The sequence below is a fragment of the Manis pentadactyla genome, chromosome 2 (genome assembly GCF_030020395.1).
Source record: "Manis pentadactyla isolate mManPen7 chromosome 2, mManPen7.hap1, whole genome shotgun sequence".
NCBI classification, from domain to species: Eukaryota; Metazoa; Chordata; class Mammalia; order Pholidota; family Manidae; genus Manis; species Manis pentadactyla.
This window is the reverse complement of record NC_080020.1, coordinates 94,387,714-94,407,504: the sequence shown is the minus strand read 5'-3', so window position 1 is coordinate 94,407,504 and position 19,791 is coordinate 94,387,714.

Below are 19,791 nucleotides of genomic sequence, written 5' to 3'. Positions count from 1 at the left end.
TATGACTTGGCGTCCTCAGGCTGGGTCTCTCTGATGAGAGCACGGTCATCCTGCTCTAACTTCACCTCCTCTGAATCAGTCACTTGAGTGTTAAAGAGAGAGAGAGAAAAACCAAACCAAACCTTTCATTTGTGCTTTTGTCAAGAATGAACAACAAGCTATTGATGAAGGACTTCTATTATTTCGACTGGTTTCTATAGCATCATATGGCTACAACTCAAGGCTTCATGGGTCTTGTCTATTCCCAAAGGCCAATAAATATCCCTCCCATGCTGTGACCTCCAAGAGATACACGGACGGGGTTGGTGAGAGTGGATGGAAAGAGCCTTACTGCCAACAAAACAAAGGGGACTGAGATATGCCACACTCCCTTTATGGTTCTGTCTTCAGAATACACAGGAAGGGGATGATGATCTGTAATCCATTAAAGAGAAGCACCCTTAAGATGCACCTTAACGAAAACCAGAAGGCAGAGCTAACAGGCACTGTCCTGCTCTGCTACTGAGAAGCCATTGGATGACACAGGCATCGAGCCACAGATTTGCTTCCACTAGCGTGAATCACACAAATATGACAGAACTGAACACATGCTAAAGCCAGATGTGCATATTGCTATTCTTTTATCATCTCAACCAAATCTTAAAGCAGTACTGGTCATAGCTCCACCCTTCATTTGAAACCTTACATTTTCTTAATGGGCCTGAAAGGATGAGGTGCCTCAACAGCTGTAGCCGAAGCACTTCTCTGCTCACTTGCCCCCGGTCCCGCCCTCCAGTGCCCTCTGGCCTCCTGCATGGGAGAAGGAGCAGAACAGACACTGTCACTGCCACCCCTAGACCACTCATTTGGGTCCATGTTACAGCTGAGGAAAATGAGATGATGAGAAGCCAAGTCCGCTCTCCTCATGGGGTTGCATGAGTATGCCCTAAACTCACCCATGAAAGGCCCTCCGTGTGGGCTGGGGCACCACAGCACTCCACACAGGGGTGCCTCAGCCTTCTGAGTGCCCTTGCTGAGATGCTGCTTCTCTGGCATTCTGCAGTCATGCCACTTGTCTTTTCTCTGACTCCATTATTGTCCTGGCTGCCCCTCAAGGCCAGAGCCTGTGTCTCCTCTCTATCTTGTAGTACCTTCTCTCATTAGATACACAATAAATGTTGTTGACAGACTGGCTGACTGCCTGACTGACTAAAGATGGCATCTTTCCACCAAGGGCAAGTGTCCTTCACTGCCTTTATTTAATGCTTAATGTCAAATGGTGTCATAGCATGGTATAATTTTCCCAAATGCACATCAGGACTAATAAGAGTTAAAGAATGCCAAATTGTTGGAGGATTTTGGTTCTAATTAGTATAAAACCACTAGTAATAGGGATGGAAGAATGTCTTGTAAGTGTAGAAATCTTTTGAGTTCAACATATCAATTTAACCTTGATATTTATCTAAATGTCTCTAATTTTTATGACATCATTTATGCATATTAGAAAATTTTCAACTGTTTTAGACTACTTTCTATTACTTTAACTTTGGGAGACAAAAATTAAATGTAAGAAGCACATTTTATGTTGTTTAACAAATGATAAAAACAAAGAAAACCATTCTCTATTTTCCATTTGAAAATCTCCCTTGTTTTCAACAAATCATCAGCAGGCCTTGGAATCAAAGCAAAGACATCTCTGTCCCAAGCTACAGTCATCACCATTCTTGTCTATATGATTTGCAAGAGGATGAAGGAAAAACATTCAAGTTTGATCAGGTCCTTGGACAGCTCTTTCCTTAGCAAAACATTAAATAAAAACATACATACACACACCCCAAGAACATAGTAAATCCAGTTTTATGAGGTTTATGAAATGCTTCTGAATTTTAAAACAGTTGATCCATATATCACTTCCCCTTGCCTTTCATCCTTTTAAAATCTCCATCCCACCACTCTCACAAATGCTCCCCAAACACTGTCAGATGGGTTATCATTGCCTTGCACTTTTGTTCCTTTGTTAATTTTGGATAAAGTCCTAGAGTGTAGCAATATTATTGAACTCATTTCTGCTTAGGTCTCAAGTTTCCATAGCTGCTCTATTACCAAGTGGCAGTGCAGCCTATAGGCACAATAAATAAATAATACAACACTGAAGCTATAACAAATCACAAAATACATTATTAAAAAATTAAGAAATAAATATCCCTCTCTTACTTAAATAGAGATTGATTTTATAATGTGGAATGCTGAGGAGAGCTGCTCTGAGATATATTAAAGCCTGGGGACAGAGAGAATACACTGTAATGGGCATTTTGCTCCTTCAGCCAGAGGGAAAAAGTCCTCCAAGTGAATGGATGTATTTGTGAAATGGAAGCTGATCTTCTCTGTTTGTTCACAAGCCAGGTATGATGCACTGCCACCTCCATCATGTGACTGTGGGAAGACCTGCAGGACACATCTGTCTCTCCCGAGCACAAACTGTTTGTCTGGATGAGGGTGATGAAGACAAATGCTTTCCTGGAGCTGAAGTTAGAGAAGTACTATTTTTTTCTTTAACTTTAAATCACAATTCAGCTTCCAAAAAGATGTTCTTGAACTAGCATTCTGCCAAGCTTCCTCTAAGGTGTTTTATTTAACAAGGAGAGGATATGGCATAGATCTCTCCACAAGGTATACATTTCAAGAGAAAAATTAAATAGAATCCCTTCTCCAGCAGCATGAAGATTTTCTGCAAAAAAACAAAGGCTGTTGGGTCCCTAGATGCTCAGGAAAGTCAATCTCATGTCTCTTACCTGGAAGTTTGTATGAGGCCAGTGACTCACCAGAAGCCACTACTTCTGTACTTCCATGGCCTCTGTTCTTACTCCATCCTAGAACAGTGAGGATTTCTCAGCCCTGGACATTCTGGGACTTAGCAAATCTTGCTGACTTCACTGCCAGCTACAAAGACAGTCAATACCTCTGTGTAAGGGAAAAAGACAATGGCTAACCACTGCCCCACTCTTCCCTACTCCGAAGTCATGCAAGAAGTTTACCCTGGTCGCACATATAGAGAACCACTACATTTCCTTACCTCATTGCTTTCTTAAAGGATGCTGGGGGAGACTTAAACATCCTCTCAGACTTGGGAGTGTAAACCCATGCAAGACAGGATTTCCCACCTATTGAGTAGTTTGTAACAGACCATTGGAAATGATTTGCTTACAACAAATGAGCTGATCCATTTGGGGATAAGACAGTTAATGAGTGAGTCCCTCTGGTTCCCAAGGCTCACAGGGCATCATTTGCCAGGAGTTCGACTTGTCTATGTTTCTTAAATGACTGTATTGTTTATTTACTGCAAGTACATCAGGCACATATAGACAAGGATCATAGTTATGATTTAGCATTTAGTTTTCTTATTCTTGATGGACGGATTTTCTTACCTATACCTGAAATCTCCTGGAACATGCAGACATCCAGGAGACTAAGCTCACAGAAACTGCCATTTCAATGTATGGCTTCTGAGGTCACCCTGGACATTAATACGTGGCTGGTAAATAGAGAAGAGAAGAGTGGAAGAATGCAAAAAGGTTTTGCACACGTCAAGCCTGCTGTGGAATATATCGCTTCATGCATGTTCCACTGCCAGAACTAGTTACATGATCACACCTAAACTCAGACGGGCGGATAAATGTGCTTCCCAGGTAGGCATCAACATGATGATGGTGGAGACTGCAAAAACAGCAAGTCAGAAGGCTGGTGAGCAATACGTCAGTTGGTGTCCCTGAGACTAGTTAATACTCAGCATGTAAAACATAAACTATCCCACATCCCATGGGAAGTCTGAAATTCTTACAAAAATCTCAGTGAATTCTTAGGGATTTAAATTCTCAAGATGACCTACCTCTGCCTTTGGACTACCACTTCTGTGTCTGCTCTCTCCATTCTTTACTGTATCAGTGCAACAGCAAAAGGCAGCTCCTTTTTGGTTTTGTATGACTCTGCATGCGCGCGCACACACATACACACACACACACACTCCACTCACATAAACTGCATGTGAATAAGGTAGATCCTACTAAAACTTTATAGGTCATGGGGATTTGTGAATCACATTATAATTCACAGGCAAACAATTTGCCATCCATGTTAGTCCTGCCACTGAGAATTTCTCATGGTTTGTGCCATTTCCAATAAATGTCCAGCCTCTTGATGCCTCACTGGCTTAATGGTTACCTCTCTCCTTTCACCTGCAGTACTCCCCTTCTCTCCCCATCCCAGAAATAAAATTCTGAGTTCCTCTGCTTGCCTCACCCAGAGCATGTTGATTTCCTCAAGCCCTACTTATAACCCCTACCAGTTCGTCAAGGTGCTTTCCCGAGAGGTACTAAAACTTTGAGCCTAAGTCCTTGCTGGTGGTTAGCCAAGGGCTTCCCTCAGCTCTTTGCCATGTGGGTCCCGCTGGCTTGCCTTATTAGAGCAAGTACATACAAAAAGCCAGAAAGAAAGAGAATGCTGGCAGGATAGAAGTCACAGACTTTACAATCTAATCACAGAAGTGACATCTCATCACTTTAACCATATTCTGTTTGCTAGAAACAAGTCACCAGATCCAGCCCACACTCAGGGGGAAGGGATTAGGGCATGAACAGTGGGAAGCAGGTATTTGAGAACCATGTCAGAAGCCACCTACCACTGTGAATAAGATGTAAACCTCTGTTGTATTAAGCTACTGAGATTCCAGGTTTTATCAGTTACAACAGCTGACATTACCTTAAGTAACACAGGGAAGAGCAATGGCAGATCGTTCTAGTAAAGTGAGGTCAGAGCAGGCCAGGTCATGCAATGCCATATAAGCACTGATAAGAGACTGACTTTTATTCTAATGCAATAGGAGGTCATTGGATTTAAGCATTAGAGAAAAGGAATCCAAGATTTGTTTCTTGCTACTAGTGATAAATATACTGGAAGGAAACAAGGGTGGAAACAGAGACTCATCAGGAGGCTGATGTCATCTGATGCTGTGTTGGGTAATAAAGAAAAGGGGGCTTGATGGTTAATTTTATGTGTCAACTTGGCTGGGCCACAGTGCCTAGAAATGTACTCAAACATTATTCGGGATGTTTATGAGAGGGTGTTTTTGGATGAGATGAACATTTAAATCAGTAGATTTTGAGTAAAGCAGATTGCCCTCCATAATATGAGCAGGCCTCATCCAATCAGCTGAAACCCTGACATCCCCCAAGCAAGGGTGAATTCTGCAGCAGATGGCCTTTGGGCTTGAACTGTAACATGAGGACTCTCTCTGGGTCCCTAGCTTGCCAGCACACCCTGCAGATTTTGGACTTGCCAGCTTCCATAATTGTGTGAGCCAATTCCTTAAAATAAATCTCTCTGTGTATATATACACACACCTTTTATTGGTTCTGTTTCTCTGGAGTCAGGACTAACACAAGGGGATAAGCCCACCCAATATCAAGCAGCAGTAGCCAGTATAGCAGCAAATTCTGCTGTTTTGAGCACCTATTCTATGTTCTGGGACTCTGCTAGATGTTGTATACACATCATCTCATGCAATCATCCAACAAATACAGATTTTTACAACCATTTTACAAATGAGGAAATCAGGATTCAGAGAATTAAGTGAATTACCCAAAGTCACATACCTAGTAAGTGGCAGAACTGCCTAATCAATTTGTCAAGAGTCCATTTTTTTCCACATGATTGAAGGAAAAAAATGAATAGAAGCAGTATTAAAAAAATCAAATTTGGTGCTCAAAATCTGAAATTCCATTTTGCTGATGGTTAAAGAAAATTCATTAAATCCAGTCCATTTTCCTTATGTATTAAAATAACATTTGCAATCTGCGAGGGACCCTTTTTCTGCTAACACATGGCAATTATATCTTTGCACTGCAACCGCAGATCTTGATTTTAGTTTTCCCATTTTGTTTCCATACGCATACTTTCAGAGCCAATTGTGAATGGATTAACAACTTTGGTGAAATCCATCAGTCTGCTCTGGTTTGCTTCCATGGCTGGGAGAGGGTGTTGATAAGGACAGAGCACAACGGAGCTGGCACAGACTTGAACAGACCAAATGGAGCATTAGGTCTCCTGAGAAACATTTATTGTTGCCTCTCCTATGTTCCAGACACTGCTATGTGTTCTGGTTTCTCCTCGTCAACAGCAAGGAGTCTTTCTGAATCTTGTGGGTTCCTAGGATATAAGGAAACTCCCATCAGGAAATAGACACATCTAAAGAGCAATATATTTAGTTTCAGATATACAACCAATCTGATATGTTTGAAATTTTTCTATCCATCTATCCACCTGTATCATCTATCTATCATCTATTTATCCACTGATCTATCCAGCCCTCTCAATAGTTTCTAAACAATGATATTTCAATAGCAGCACTAACATCTAAAACCCATTCTTTACTTAACTCCTTTTCTGTCACGTATGGCTACCAAGCAAGTCACTCAAGAGTCAACCTAACTTGAAAGGTGACGATTGTTCATTCCCGGGATCTAACCTTCTGCTCCCATCTGCACAGCTGCACCCCATCTACTGGGGAACAGGAATGCAGGAAAACATTCACACTTCATTTTGCCCCAAGTGGGAGGGATGTGCAGAGAAAGACAGAGTATAGAAACAAGCACACTGGGTTTTTATTCCTGTAGTTTAAATGAATTAAAAAAGCAGAATGTATTGAAAGAAGAAAGACAGGAAGATTATACAAAATATCAAGTTGGAATCCCCCTTGAGCCCATTATGTCTCCTGTGTGCCACAGGAATGTCACTGTCATGACATCCAGATGGCATGAAAGAGTTAAGTAACAACAGCTGCTGAGAGGCAGTGAGCAGTCCTGACTGCCACTGCAGAAGCTGAGTGAGCATGAAAGGTACAAAAGGACCTAGCAGTGGCACCCCAGAGAGCACCCATGGAATAGTGACCTTTCCAGTAATCTGGAAGCAAAAACACAACTTGTGCTTTCTGTCCATAAATCCCTTAACCTGTAACCACAGCTAGAATTTTGTAGGAGGAAGCACTCACAGACAATGGTACTTTGGAGGAGGCATTTTGCCCAAGGTGCAAGCAGAATACACTTGTCATCTGAAGGCAACACATGCAGAACTGCACCCCCAGCTTTTCAGGGTTGCACAGAATTGTGCTGTCACCAACAGGGACAGAAAAAGCTAGACACAGAAGTGCAAGCGATGAAGTCTGAATATCAAAAGGAAGGTCCCTGAATTGTGAAGACTGAATTTCTAGAGTTACAGAGAGAAGACCTGATCCCTGTTTGGCATACGGGATAGTACCTCCACTTCAGTACAAGGAAGTGGCGTTTCAGGTGGGGACCAGCATGGGTCAGCACTGGAGACAGGTAATACGGATCAGCATGCAGAAGTGGAGTCAGCGCAGTGGAGAACCAAAGCACAGCCCTACTTCCTCTGTGGTGGGAGCTCTGGTGGGGCAGGAGGACAGGACAACAGACAGAGAGAACGCCACTCTTGCTTAGATCTTGCAGAGTGATTGGAAATTCACCCAGGTAATGGTAGAAAGGAGAAAACATTCTAAGCAAAGTGCAAAAGCACAAAAATAAGAAACAGTGTGGCTCACTGGACAATGGCAATCGTTAAATTTACTGAATACTTTTAATATTCATTGTATCATTTAATCCTTCTTACATTACCTATGAAATCAGCACAGTTAATTCCATTTCACAAATGAGAAAACCAAGGCAGGGAAACCAAGTAACTTGCTAAAGGTAATAGGGTTACCAGCCACTGAGCTGAAACTCAGACTCAGTTCTGCACTGTAGTGCATATTATTTCAGTTTAATGTAAAAATATCTGTGCTTAAATGAATTCTATACAGTGTGTTTAATAAACTCTTCCTTAACATGACAACCTCCTCAAGCTGCCATCTTAGGCTTCTCTTCCTATTCTTTCCTATACATCTTAAAAGAATTCTTACATTTTGACTACCTTTCCTTATTTCCCACTGGACTTATCCTCAGCCTATTGCCCCATCACTCCACCGAAACTGCTCGTGCCACGTTAGTGAGGCAGGCCATGTTTCATTCAAGCTGTTGAACCCTTTTTGGTTCCTGGTGGTCTTAAATGCTATCAACCTCTCAGAACAATTTTTCACTCTGGCTTCTATGGGTAAATGTCCCCATTAGTCTTCAGTCTCCCAGCTCCTCCTTCTCCCCCTTTACAATCTCCTCTTCCTCTGCTCATCCTTAGGATATGGGAGTCTTCCGGGCACTGCTCTCCTCACCCTCTCTCCAAGTATCCCTGAAAGGTTTTATCAGCACCAGGGCTTCAGTTCCCCTCTCTGCTCTGCTGATTCCTTGACAAGGACCTCCAATCTTTTTGTTTGCTTTCAGTGTTTTCTGTCCAGCACCTGCCACATTTCTTCTGATAAGAGCACCTGCTTTTCCTCTGAGGACCTTCCTGACCTTCCCCTGTCTTTATTCTCAGCATATGTGATTTGATGGGGCTGAATTTGGGGGGGTCATGTGATCCGGGCCTTCATTCTGCTCTCCTCACTCCAACAGTTGTTTCAGGAATGGATACGCAACCAAGGTTCAGGAGTTTGTTCCCACTATTGAGAAAAGAGAGGGTCCCTTTAAGAAGAGCCCTGAATCTGCAGAGATGTAGCTTGGAGCTGCTACAGCCATTTGCCACCATGGGGAGAGAACATCTTTGAGAATGAAACTACTAGAGAAGAAACAGAATGGGAAAATAGGAGAGAAATGGATCCCAATGCACCATTTGAATCTCTGTATCCAGCCATGCTTCTAGACCTAGATACTCCAATCTGATAGCCACATGCCACATGTGGCTATTAAACACTTTATATTTTAGTATATATATATTTTTGTATCATATAACTATATTAAATACATTTTAATATATTTTGGATATATCAGGTTAACAAAATATATTATTAAAATTAATTTTGCCTTTTTTAAACTTTTTAGTGTGGCTACTAGAAAATTTTGAATTACAATATGTGGCTCATATTGTATTTCTATTGGACTATGGTGCTCTAGACTTTTCCATTACATGAAAATTTATTTTTGCTCTTGGTTAAGCCTATGCCATAAATATAAACAACTGTTTACAACCACAAAATTCCTCATAATTAAACAATGAAGTATCTCTGCATCCCAGTTGCTTTTCCTAGGCACCAGTCCCAAATACAGTAAGGTTATCTGGTGGGACAGACATTTATTTTAAAACTAGTGAGGTGCCCTTTAAAAGTTTCTAGCAATTTTCTATCTCTACCAGTAATGACATCAATTTATCTTTAACAAGACTTCCTTTGTTGTAAGAAAATAATTGGAAAAGATTGCTTTTTGACCCAAAAGTAAAGCAAATGTGCACAAATCATTTTGAAAAAGATTGTCACCCATTAATCTAGCTGTAAATGCCTCAAATTAACATGTTACATATTTTGTTTAGAAATGCAAATTGGTATATTTTTAGCAGGATTGTGCCCTTGAAAATATTTTTTTTTCCTGTGATTTTTTTTAACTTAATTGTCTCTGTACATAATTTTTTGTTTTTGAGATTTATTTGTAAATGTGTGTGCACATACATGTGGGTTCCATCTTAAAATTACTCTTTGGAGATTAGGACCAGAAACTAGACAATGACAGGATAGATAGGGAGGCATAGCTTTACCTTATGCTGGGGGTAGAGACCTAAAAGGAACCAGCTGGAAAATGCCAAAGTCTACTCTGAACTGAAAACCTACATGTGGTGTTATTTCAGGTGGTTTAATGTAGATTTTGGGAAATCAAATGTCAGATTTTGTGATTGCCCTGTCTGAGCTCTTAGGACCAGACTACACACTGTGGATGAAAGTTGAGTTTTCCCCTGAAGAAAATGGCTGCAAAGTTGAGGAAGAGCAGTAGCTCTCCTCTCTTGAATTCCAGGAGCAAGTCCATCCTCCTGAATACGAGGAACATGGAAAGGCACTGCTACTGAAGGCTGGCCACTGTAAATGTTATGGCAGGCTGAGAAGTCCAAGAAAAGGGCCCTAGGCAGAAGGAAATTACTTGTTAAAGGACAAGATCTAGAAGCAGGAGTATAGCCAACATCTGTTTTCCTCTTTGGTGTTTTAATTCCTTTCTAGTATCCCTAAGCTGTCTGTAGATTTTGTTAATACCACTGTCTGATCTATGTGTTTGTTTTTAAGGTTAAAAGAGCTATATATGTACATCCTGGAATAAAGCATAATAGAATGGAGAAAGCTGATATAGTTCATCAAAGTCAAATATGAACTACAAGAGCTGACTTAACTGCTGGGTCTGATGTAGCATCTGCAGAAAAAATAGTGGTTGTGGTAACAAGTGACCTTCAGGAGAGACTGGTGTAACATGTGAACATGACTGAGGAATTCCCAGAAATTACCTGATAGTGAGAATCCAACAGAAAAATAAAATTCTAGTGGCCTACAGACAGGCTTCAGATTTAGCTGGGTATTAAATGAGATAATCCATAACTAGAAAAGACAGTGATGCTCACCAAACATTCCACATGCTTCTCAACACTTCCTAGCATCTGTATAGTTAGCTGGGGCCATGGCTAGAACTACTGAGTAAGAGATTAGGAAAGTGAAGAACGAGCACAGTGTTCCAGAATCTTTCCCCCTTCTGCAGCAACCAAAATGACAACATATTCCAGATTATGAAGCTACAAGGTTAAACAGTGTGGGGCCTTGTGTGCGGGGTAGAACTTGTCACCAGCCTCTAAGAACCATATAATATAGGTGACAAATAAGCTTTTGTGTTCATTGAGCCATGAGATTTTTATTTGCTTGTTTAAACTGCAGTATAACCCAGCCTATCTTCATGAATACACCATGTATTATGATTAACATAGTACATGGTACAAAGTAAACACTTCATAAATGATAGCTATAATGCAAATCTATGTACTGCTTGCCTTCAGACCCATTCCCTGCCTTCCCTACATTCTGAGATCCAACACAAGAGGACTAAAGCCAGAAGGCTGTGTTTCCAAGGCTCCTATGCTTTTGGTTTTTGGCCAGGTTCAGACCATGGGAGGCACTGCAGAAGATAAGAGAGCAGAAGGAAATGAGAAGTCAGGATGTTTCTCCCCTCTTTCTGCCTCAGATGGCATTTTTAGCAAAAAGTGAATCTTTAAAGTGCTAAGAGAAAATAACAGTCTAAAATTCTGTACCCAACAAAAGTATCCTTGAAAGATGAAGGCCAAATAAAGACATATTCAGAAAAACAAAAACTGATAGAATTTATCACCATCAGACCTATACTAAGATAAATGCTAAAGGGATTCTTCATAATCCCAGATAGAAGCACATAAATGTAGAAATCAATAAAGAACAGAAAGGGTAAAGCTGTGGGTAAACCTAGATGACACTGAATGAAAAATAATTTTAAAAATCTCATGTGATCAAAAATATGTGCACACATTCAAGTTTTGTTAAGGTCCTCACATTGTCTGATTTGTTGGAAAAGTATTAATATAAAAGTGACTCTAATAAGTCAAGGATGCATGATATAATCTCTAGATAACCATTAAAAAAATATATATATATATATATATAATTTACATGTTAGAGAGAGAGAATAAGAACTATTTCATTAATCCAAAATGTGGCAAGAAAAGAGAATAAAAGGACCAAAGAACAGATGGGCAAAAAAATGGTAAGATGTAAATCTAAACCCAATGTATCATTAAATGAAATACGAATGTATTAAATATTCCAATTAATAAATATTATCAAACTTGATTAAAAAGAAAACAATTTATATGCTGCTTATCTGAGATATATCGTAATATAAAGATTTAGATAGGTTGGAAGGAAAAAGATGAAAAAAATAGACAAAAGAAAATATAACCAAAAGGGAAAAAAAAGGCTAGAATAGCTAAACTAACGTGACAAAAATAGACTTTAAAGGAAGAAGTTGTTACAACAGCCTTCTAAATAGTCTCTTTCACTATAGTTTTGCTCCCCTAATCAAATGTTCAACTAAAGCCAAGATGGTTCTTCCAGATCACTAGCCTGATTAAAAACCTTTCTATGGTTTCCCATTGTCCCTAAAAAACAGCCTCAATTCTCTCTCCATCACTTATCCTTGGCTTTCTCTCCACATTCGCCTCTTGTAATTCCCTATCACTTTCCTCATGTTTCAGCCATAGCAGAGGTCTTTCAGTTCCTGAGATAGACCAGACACTCTCTCTTCAGACTCTTCTGGGCTTCATACCAAACAACCTCCTTCCTCTCCCCTGGATCCCAACTTTTCTTCAGTCTAACTCCTACTCATCTGTCAAGCTTCAGCATCATGTCTATTCCCAAACAGACCTCACAGTCTCCTAGCAAGCACAATACAAGTGCAATCTTGGAAAGCACTTCCATGTTAGGGCTTGCCCTCTCTGTTCCCTGTGTTTTGCAGTTTTGTAATTTACATGTGAAGAAATCTATGCTGGCTTACTGAAAGATGAGATACCACATAGAGCCAAGACATGCCTTCCAGTGGAGGCCCTCATAGACCAATCTGCCAAAAATGAGTCCATCCTAGGCCATCTGCCCCTAGCTAAGCTGACCTTGGCCAAGGAGTACCCCAGTCATACCAGCCAACCCACACAAACTGTGAGGTGGATGAAATAGATGTTGTTATAAACCATGACCTTTTGGAAAGTTGGTTACAAAGCAAAAGATAATCAATATAATAGTCATTCCTTATATGAAATTGTATAGTAAATGTCTTGAAATAACTCATAATTATACCTTGAAATAAAAATTCTCCTTTTGGAGCAAGTATACAGAAACAGACTGAAATCTGTGCATGTTGGCCACCTCTTACAATGACTGTCCTTTAGCTAATCATTTTACAGTTTATGTTGTGATGAAGTCCTAGGTAGTATTAACTTGTCATCCTTTTTTGATACTTGCAACTCTTCCAGTCCTGGGTTCCCGGTTGCTTTATCAAGTGTGCAGATATTCTCTAACATTGCCATTTGATCATTCATAATTAATTGTCTTGTTTATTTGAACCATGAATATCTGTGATAATCAAGCCATAGAAAAAGTAACATGTCTCTTCTTGATTTTCTTCCACAGGTCTTTATTTGAATCAAACTGGGGGAAAATGATGTTTTAACTACAGCTGAAATTGGGGGAAGGGCATTGGAAGCTAGAATCAGAAAATCTGATTAGTGACTGGTGGGGCTGAGATTCCATCTCTGGTACTGTGGATGTGTCCCACATCTTTCTGAGCCTTTCAATCTCCTTTTGTAAAGAGGGATAATAACACATACTTCACAGAGCCGTTCTGAGTATGTCAGTGAGGCTTGAAATTTTAATATATTGCATACAGGTAAGTTATTATTACAAATGAGCAGCTCCTGCATCCTCAGATGGTGTTCTGTTTGAAACAAAATGATGCTGGTATGAAGCACAAAGGTGATGTAGCATTCTTCCCCATATTTGGTCCTTGCAACTGCATGTGTTCCTCTTTTCTTCCTAAACAGACCGATTTAGGTGCATTTGAGCCAGTTCAACAAGAGACTTGCAGCAGCAAAAGTGCAACTAGAAAACCCACGGACATCAATCAAGTTAGCCTGTAGCAGGTAACTTGCTTCTATTGATCAACACATAGGCAAACAAACAACATATTTTAAACAGAGAACCATAGAACGAATGTTTAAACCAATATTACTATCTCGGTTTCCTGTAATAGACTAGGATGGACTGGGTTTATAATGAGAGATGAAAGTGACCGCAGGAATTCTTTTTAATCATTTGAGAGTACCGTGGTGACAAAGACATCTATTTTTATGGATATCTCTTTTCCCTTTTCAGAGATGACAGTGACGATAATACATTCAGCACTCCGGCTGGGAAAACTGATTCGGGCTGCCAGCTTTTCAACAATACATCTGTATATGTCTTCTGTATGGGGGGTGGCAGGTTCAGCTCCTGTTTCAAGGGCCTTTCCATGTTGACAGTACTTTGTTACCTGAACTACAGGGTACCTTTGCCCTAAGTGAGTGGGTCTGTTCATTTGTCTATTGGCATAATTTCTTAGCAATCAGCAAGTTCCAGCTCTCTCTCTTCATGATGACTGGGTTTTTTATTTGCCAGGCAGCCAGGCGGTATTTATCAATTTCCCTGCTGCTTGCTTTTAAGTGATCACTGATCTGTAATTCCTCTTCAGTTTATCACTCAGGTCTACTTTATAAGATGACTATTTATGAGGCAATATGAATGGTGGCTGGCCTTGGACAGTCACAGCAACAGTTCATTTCAAGTGTCTCATTGTTATAAATACATTTTACTCTCCACTCAACTCAACACAAAGTGGAAATAAATAGAACAATGAATTTTTCTCTAAAGCTTTTCAGTTACTTGAGCTTGTCTCATCTGGGCTTTCATCTCCCTCTCAGCCTACAAGCAAACTCGCAACTCCTAGAACACCTAAGAAATGGTGATACTTTCTGAGATTCCAAACATGAGCGTGAAAACCATTTAGTGGGTATGACTAAAAAATGGATGAAATGACTACTGGGTATGTATTCAGGTACAAGAATTGAATTTCAGTGCTGCAGAAACAAACATTTACAAGGTTTTTCAGTAGTCTTTGTCTTTGTTTCCCAAAATATAATTTGCATTTGCTAAGTTTCTTTTGTGTGTTTTTTTTAACATCTTGACATTTGAATGTCATGAGAGTCTATTAGATGTTCCTTAATAAATTATTCTAAATCTCATTAATTTCTTACCTTCAAGGTGCTTCTTTTATCAAAAGAGCATTGAATTGTAAATCCTTTTCAAGGTATTTATTAGGAGATATTGCTTTGTGACCTTTATGGCCATTATTTGGGCAGAACGTTATGAAAATAAACTTAGTTCCTGAGTGTTTAAACAGAAGAATATACTCAGGCTAACTTTCCATCTAAAATCATCCAAAGTATACTCTAAGGATAGAGAAGAGTCATTTTGTTTAGAAAGTCAATCTTTTTAATTCTGCTTTTCTTTTTTTTCCTGGGTAGACTAAACAAATAAGTCACCACAGGCACTGTGCATTTTTTCTATTCCTTTCTCTTGGGATGAAATATGAAATAATCTACAAAGTAATTTGATTCAGCAATTAAAAACAAGGACATGAATTACACTAACAACTGTCACATAGAAAAAATTAATTCCCTCATAACACTGCTTGATGTTACAGACCCACAGTGATTACGAACAGATTGTAATTGGAAAAGAGCCAAACCAATTCAGGTATCTCCAAAACACAGGGGTAAGCCTTGTCTTGCAAACAGAGAACATTTTTTACTGCCCACAGGAGTATCTTTTTGCAATTGGTGCTCAGATGTTTATCTAGTGATTACTCAAGGCACCCAGTGACGCCGAGCGATGCAGCCATCCGAGGAATGCATGTGGCAGTGCCCACTGCTCTTTGCCTCGGAGAGGTGACACATCATTTAGGGAAAGCAGACTTTTTGGAGTCTGTGTTTCTAGAAACAATGTGCCCCCTAGTATGGATTATTGGCTGCTTGTGTTTAGTAACATAGCATGTCATTCAAAATAATGGGCACTAGCTAGCTGGTGGGTCATTGGGCAGAGTAGGTGGAGGACATTGACGCCTGCTGCTTGTTGGGAGAAATTTCATTTTCCCAATGGCATGCAGATTTTAGGGCCCCTTTCTGGTACTTTATCATTTCTGGTCAAAGGCAAAGCTCTTTATTGAAGAAAACTGTTATACTCTAGCATAGTGGAAAGAACTTAATTTGGGAATCAGATGATCTAGGTTTTCTTGTTTTCCTGCTTATAAAGTAGTATACAGTAAATTTTTTAAGTACAGCAAAAGACAAAGAAGAAAACAAAAATCCTCCACAATTAATCTACCCAGGAGTAACCACCATGTACATTTTGGTGTATTTTTTTCTACTCTTTTTCACATTTTTGGAGACTGGGATCATTCTTCTTATACAATTTTATACCCTGTTTTGTTTAATTCTGTTTGCTTAAAATTTGTCAAATGTTATTTTACCATGTCATTGAAAATCCTTCTGACATATAATTTATAACAGCTGCATAGTAGACTATCTTTCAGATGTTCCAGAATTTATTTAAACAGTCTCTGATGTTATTTTCATTTTTAACCACATATTTGTGCATAAATCTTTGTCTACCTTTTTTTCCTTTTCCTTTGGATGATATTCTAAAGGGGAGCTAGTGGGTCAAAGGATAGGAGCATTTTTTGCAATTTTCTTCCTCCTTTCTCTGATTGCAGTACAGACTCATTTTAAAACCAAAGAAACAAACAGAAAACCTTAAAACTTAAAGAAAAAACATTATTATCATTATCTGTGCATAACACACAGCTCCTTCTTTCCTTCCTTATCTTCCTTCCATCATTCCTTCCTCCCCTACTTTCTAAGGAAAACAGTAGGATCATAGTATATTAAACTGCTTTTGTAATTTTTTTTACCTAGCAATATATTGTGGACACAAAGAACATGATATTTTTAAGTCTCTTGATGTGTGCCAAACTGATGTCCAGAAAAGCCTGCTGATGCCCACTCTCATCAGCAGGATATGATGTGTCCATGTCATCCTACACTGCCATCTCCATGCACTGCCTCCATTAATAATCTTTGCTATTCAGTGGGAACTCACTACAGCTTTACTTTATACTTATTTGCACATTTGTTTAGTTAATTGTTTTTTTTTTTACTTTAGACCTTTAATTTCCCTCTTTTGTAATTTATTCCCTTTGCCCATTTACTCATTGCAGTCTTGTTTGTATATCGATTTTTATGAGCTTTTGATAATAATAGATAGTTTGGACCTTTTTCAGTATGGTGGCAAATACTTTTCCTTGTTTCTTGTCTGTCTCTTGATTTTATTTTTAATTAGGTTTTTAAAAATGATTCATCTTCTTTCCATGTATTACTTTTCTTACTTTCCAATGCACACAATACTGCCACATACAGAGAATAGGTAAATATTCACCTTTTGTTTTCTCTTCATGATGTTTATCTTAACCTACTTGGGATATATGATGGAATATAGCAGAAGATTAGGATCTACAGTGAACTCTGTTTCCAAATATTCAATTTTTTGTTAAATTATTATAGCTCTTTTAACATATATAAAACTCTTATATGTACAAAAGTCTATTTCTGAATTATGCCTTCCCTTCTCAACTGTAAGCTTCATGCAGGTAGGTACATTTATTGTAGTCCCCTCATGCATATTATATACCTGTCTCTGTTCAGCCTAAAGAAACTCAGACAAATGAAAGAAATTAGAATTACAGCAAATCCAAAAAAAAAAAATCCTGCAGCTGAAAGCCCAGCTCATGACAAACTTGCTAACATTTGTCACTCCCCACCCCTGAGAGGCTGCAGTCAGGAATAAAATATTATAAACTGTGCCTGAAAGATAAAAAAAGAGGAGAGAGGCAGAAATGTCAAATCTATAAAATGCAATTTGTATAGAAAGAAATAAATCTATTTGAAATCTGAATTCTAGCTACATAGTGCTTTCCTAATGAATAGCCATGGTCCTTTAATTTTATGTTAAATAAATCATAGGGTTTTAATTCTCCTTATTATGGTTTTAAAAAAGAAGATGCAAATGTTACATGCACTGGCCACAAAAACATTGGGGAGAATATATTTTAGGTTAAATTTCTCCAGAAAGAGAGGCTGCCTGATTCACTTTGGTTACCAAAATATAAGCTCAAAAGTACTATTTGCTTAAAGATTTTGATTTCTTAAAACTTAAAGCAAAAGGCAATCCTGGGTTTTCATTATCTGAGTCTCTCTCTCTTTTAATGAAACATTCCAGGGGCTGCAATACAACTGGTTGAATCTTTAGAGAAAGGTCAGAGGGCTGAAAGGAAACAAAGAGCTTTATTTTCAAGGTACCGCTAAGGTGATGATGCCTGACTGTGTAGTTGGGGGAGGTGGGAGGCAGAGAGGGTCAAGAATTTCTCCCAGAAAGGCACAGTCACTAGTCTCTAGTTTTGCTTAAATAGATTATGTCACAGAACTGTCTTGGCAGCTAATATGTGAAGAGAAAACTAAAAGTGCTTAAGCGTGGGTCACAGTATCATCTGGGTTAGCATATTCTGGTAATTCACAATTCACTCTTATTATCATAGAGTTAGCAGGTTTCTTCTGAAATCACAAGCAGCCATGATAAGACAGTATGGCTAATGCCTTACTCTGATGTTATTAAAAACTCTAATTCACAGTTTGGATAGCCTTGCCCTGTACAGCAGTATTAATGTAGAGAGGGAAAAATTTGAACTTAAATTTTCTGCATCATGAAAATTCAAAACAAAGGCAATATAGCTGCCAATCAAATGAGCAAAACTGTTCTGATTTAGAGACCAGACTTCCTGATTTGAAAATCTGCAATCAGATCAGGTTTTGGAGAATGCAGAGCTACATGGGAAAGCATTATTAAATATTTCAAAGTTCTAGTGTAGTCACTCGAGGTTTTCCACTGCGGCTTCTGGAATCGCAGTCACCTTTGAAGTGTTGGAAGCTGGGAGCCTCAATTACTTATTATGAGGACACATATGTTTTCATTGAAGAGTACACGGTTCTAAAAATATATTTCTGAACGACACTGCAGGTACATTACCATAATATTCATCCAACTTTACTACCTCTCTCTCTAAATTACCACTGGATCTTAATAAATATATTTATAATACGGATAAAAGATACTACAAAAGACAGTCTAGCTTCCAACACATACTTAGGGCAGTATCCATTTGGAAAGCACCCCTGACAAAAGGATCATCTCTGTTTAAACCTTGGACCCCCAAGCAACAATGACAGAAAACACCAAGTAATTCTTTATACTTAGTAAAATGTGAAGATTTTTTTGTTTCTTTGTTTTTATAAAGAGCAAGGTCTTCTTTTATCACTACAACCATTTCAACTAAGTTTTCCTTGGAGTTCTGGACTTAAAGACAATCTGCTGTGAAGGAAGCATGTTAGTATCTGTTCACAGTAATGCAAATCTTCCTGCCATCTAATTTAAATCTCCTTTGTTCCTGCAAAGTGAGTCCATTCACTGCTTCCCTGGGGCCATTCAGGGTCCAGAGCGCCGTGGCAATGCTCCCAGAGATGAGAATATGGTCTAGCTTTATCTTTAGAGCATCTTTAAAATATAGATTACCAGAGAGGCTGACTACAAAGTGCTGCAATGTGGTATTTAGAGAGCACCGTGCTCTGCAGACAGAAGCCCGCCACTACATTAATTCATCTCGCACCATTTTCTGTTCTCATTATAATTTTATCTTAAGACTTAATACATTCTGCCATTTTCTATTCTGGTTACAATCTAGAGAAATCCGTGAGGCTGAATACATTTCGTGCCACTTTGTTCTGCTTATAATGTTAAGATGTTTTCAAGAATGGATTAGTTCAATGCCACTTTCCCTACTTTATCTTGAGAATAAGAACTTAAACAGTTAGAAAACTTCAACACTGGTGTGAGTGTTTCTAATACAAAGACTGTATAAAAAAGAGAAAGTAGGAAAATGGTTTTACTTGTCTTTGTTTTTGTTTTGTTTTAAAAGATACTTTGAATACACAGAAACTTCAAAGAGAATCTGCAAAAAATAATTTAAAAATAAGTGAGGTATATTAATCATATGACAAAAGCCTTTAGGAAGGAAGAGTTCTCATCATGAGTCAGCCCTTGTCATAAGTGAAGCAAACAGAAATTCCTCCATCACAATTACATTAAAAAAAAACCCTTTACAGTTGGAAATACACAAAAAATTCTAAGAA